At 40.5% G+C, this 3,975-nt stretch overlaps 1 pseudogene; it reads right to left on the bottom strand.

Moving 5' to 3' along the window:
* Positions 1-598: 598 nt before the first annotated feature.
* On the bottom strand, positions 599-1,277 carry LOC147902293 (uncharacterized; annotated as a pseudogene).
* Between the last annotated feature and the right edge of the window lie 2,698 nt (positions 1,278-3,975).

Here is a 3,975-nt window from a genome sequence, read left to right as displayed (position 1 = left end):
TCTAGCATTCCAACACCAAATAGCACTCTCTAAGAAAAAAAATTGGGTGCATGGCACCATCCACAAAGAACATTTTGTGCATTGTGAAGACATGAATCAAGAATGTCAGGAATGCAAACATTACCAATACATGATTCAAGACAAACATGAATGCAATACTATCAAAATTTAAGGTGTGCTAAAATAAATCCATGGCTTTCATTATGCAAAAACATATATACAAGGGAGTCCATATGTCGAAATAACCCATGGTTTAAATTATAAACAAATATATATGTAATCAAATTGGTTTGTCAAAAAAAACCCATGGCTTCAGTTTCAAAAATATATATACAATCACATCCACAATACGGATGTGATACTATGAGTCTGAGTACTACTCAGACTCAAATGATGACCAACCACTCCCTCCAGCATCAGATGTGCTCACATCAGTATACATGTCTAATGTGTAGTGCAGAATAGGAGTAGGAGTAGAGCAAGAGCAAGAGCAGTATAGCAGCTTGTGCCTATTCAAGTAAGATATCATATATAAGTATATCTATATGTAATTAAAAATTTAATAAACCTAAATCATTCATTTAGATTTTTCAAGTACCTATCGACCGTATGGTCTCATGGCCTCCTCAAACTATGCATCTGTAATACGTCCCTGTGTTCTGAAGAGGGCACACATGTCGCATCTACTATGCTAGCGAGCATACATAGTTTCGTGGGATGTGGGCTTCCTCCCCATAACCCATCACTGTAACATAATCAACACAATCTATAAGATTAAAATAATCATACAATCAATAAATTAAGTAAAAAATTAAATAATGTAATAAGATACTTACAAACTCTACCTCTCGTGACTCAACACCTCTAGATCCAAAATGCGAAGATCCAATGGTCTCCATCTGGATGCATCGTGCCTCCACATGTTGCCTGCTCTTCACACCACCTTCTGCTCATTTCTTTGCCTTCTTTCAATCGTGTTTGTGGGCAATGGCAATTTTCTCCATGGGATAGCTACTTGCCTCCCAATTTGCCCGATCATCATACACAAGTTTCTTAAGGTGAGATCTTTTATTACTTAAGATCTCCCTTATTTTCATCCTTTCCCATACATCTGAGAATGCCACATGTGGGGGATTGGGGTACCGACTATGTATAGCCTCTATCACCTTTCTAACTAATCGACTATTTTGATCATTGAATTTAATAAAATAATTTCTGTACAAATTTGACACTACCCCACGCATGTACTGCATTACCTCTTTGCCCCTTGTATCCATCACTATCCCGCCCCTATCCATCACATCATAGTATATTATTGCCTACATGTCTCTCACCTCCTCCTCATCCTCATTGTCTCCTCTAACTCCTTTTTCACCGTGTGCCCTACCACTGAACCCACCAAAGCACTCGCCGCATCCTCCACTCCCACTCTTCGTACTATGGTGTCTACTCTACTCTGTACTATGGGTGGAGTCATAATTGGGAGATTGTGCACGTGAACGTGGATGTGACACAATTCGTGACAATGACTGTGAGGGAGTACGTGACGGTGGTTGTGAGCCTTGACATGACGGGCCTGGGAGGGCATGTGTGAGGGTGTCTGGAAAGGAGTATGTCTCCTTGATGGGGGTGGGAGAGGAGAAGCATGCCATCTCGCTGGACTCACATGCATAGATGGTAGGGGAGTGACATTGGCACTCGGGAAGGGAAGGTGAGTTGGAGGAACTATGGAGAGGTATTGCGGTGGTAGACGTTAGTAGGCCTCCCTCCTTTCGACACTTTGACTTGAAAGCAGTGTTGATGTGGTCAATGCATGACTTTCTAGGATACAATAATTGTTTTGGTAAGAATTCAAATTACCTCTCTACTCTAATACTATTGGTTATATTAATTATAACTATTGACTTTATTATTCTAACTTTTATTTATATTTTAACATGTTTGAAAACTTTGGGTAAACATGCATGTCTTGTTTGTGGCCCTTCTTTAGTACATGAGTATGATTACAATTTATGTAAGATCATATTTGATAATCATCATCAATTTCTCCCATCAAATCATCCTAAATACATTACTAGTAAGAGTAACATTCCTCCACAAATACTTCATGCAAAAGATTGGGATCGCATTTGGGAGTCTACAAATGTTCTTTCTCCAGTTGGCATGAACAGGTATCAAACTCTAGAGAGTGCTATTGGTTACTAGAATGTTGGAATGGCATTCAAGCACCCAATAGCACTCTCTCAATTTTATTTTACTCTCTGTTCATGTGCATGTACTCTATTCAAAAACGCATGTATAAGCGCGGAACATCTGTTAGGAACACGTGTATAGGTGCAGTAAAACTAGTAAAAAGTGCCATGTATAAGGCTGTGTATTAGTGCATCTGATGGGGTTTATACATGACTGATGGATGAATTTTTATTGCAAAATATGGATCCATGAGTATAACAATATTGTTTTGTCCCTTCATGTAGTAGTACCTTTTCTCACATGGTTGGATGTGTTTCTACACCGGGTGGATGTGTTTCTACACCACCTTAAATTTGGAAATGGAAATCAACAATTGTAATGTCATCCAACAATTGCAATGGAGTAGATGTCACGAAACCCACACTTAAAATTTGGCAACAGAAGTGCATGGTTGAAATGACACACAAAACAAATGCATGAAAGCATCAGTTTTTTAAATTAACAAAGAGTGCAATCAGTCACTTTAGATATTGTTTCATTCCTGCGAATAGTACTTTTGTCACAAATGGATTCATTTATGTACTTGTATATGTTCTGATGTACTTGCTCTATCTATCTTTACATGACCAGCCCAAACCAGATTCAAAACTTTTGGACCGAAAATAAGTCAAGTGTCATGAATTCATTGGATTGAGCATGATTTAAAAAAAGCTGATAAGAAGAGCTCCAAAACATAATACGGCAAGAAACATGATCATTAAATAGCAAACTTTTCCCCCATGGAGATTGGGGATGGCAAGAAAAGCTCCAAAAATGTAATCACTAAATAGCAAGCTTTTACCTCCGTTGGTTACTATGGCCTTGGGGAGCTCCACTTGTTCCTAGCTTTCTCCATCGTTGCCCAAATCACCTAAATTTGTGAGGTCTCCTTAAAAGAGAATTACAATTCTTCTTCAACGACCGCTGTCTTCTTATCCAAGAGGTGCGAACGGAAATTCTAGTGGGTTCATTAGCTCTTACATATATTTTGCTTCACCAACTTGCTTAATCAGTTTTGAAAGGTTGAAACTTGCTGTATGCGAAATTAGTCTAGCATAGCTGAGAAGTTCCAGTTGGATTGGATGACATGCACCATGCCTTTGTCAAGGTCTCTACTGAAATTAGTGCAGATGGTTGATGTAGAGTCTACAAAATCCTCAACACGCATGGTGCTGTAGTTACCAGTAGTGGTAACACTCACGTGCAGGGCCGGAATGCATTTCAACTCGGCTGCAGTTGTGAGCAGAGAGAAGAGGACAGCCATGGGCAAGGGCGCAACAACGGGCTAGGCATCATGTTGTTAGACATGGGCAAGGTAAGAACTAGAGACTCTAACCCTCCAAGGTTAGGAAGATTGATTTCATGGTTGTAGTTGTTGCTGCTGCTGCCGCCATTGTCACTATTGCCGCTACTGCTGCTACTGCTACCATAGTGGATGTTGTAATCTCCACAACCTCCACACACATCCAGGACTCCGTCGATTGCAGGCAAGAGGATGCCCAGAATTTGAACCACTTGCAACTCGTGGAGCACTTGAGGGAGCAACCCAGCCATATTGTGCATGATTACAAGGTGCAGGAGGTGGCATACGTGAAGAGGCGCTGTAATTGCTTCACGATAAGGTTGAGGGATTCGGAGCTGATTGTGGAACCGATGACGCGATTCATGATGGCAGTGAAGAAGAGGCTTTCGCCTGGGAGTTCCATGAAAGTGTGTTGGGTTCATCTGCAAACGGGAGGGCAT

The sequence above is a fragment of the Dipteris shenzhenensis genome, chromosome 4 (genome assembly GCF_047967505.1).
Source record: "Dipteris shenzhenensis isolate YYH24624 ecotype China chromosome 4, Dip_SZ_1.0, whole genome shotgun sequence".
In the NCBI taxonomy this organism is placed as follows: Eukaryota; Viridiplantae; Streptophyta; class Polypodiopsida; order Gleicheniales; family Dipteridaceae; genus Dipteris; species Dipteris shenzhenensis.
The sequence above is the reverse complement of the archived record's forward strand: the minus strand, read 5'-3'. Positions and strand labels throughout refer to the sequence as shown.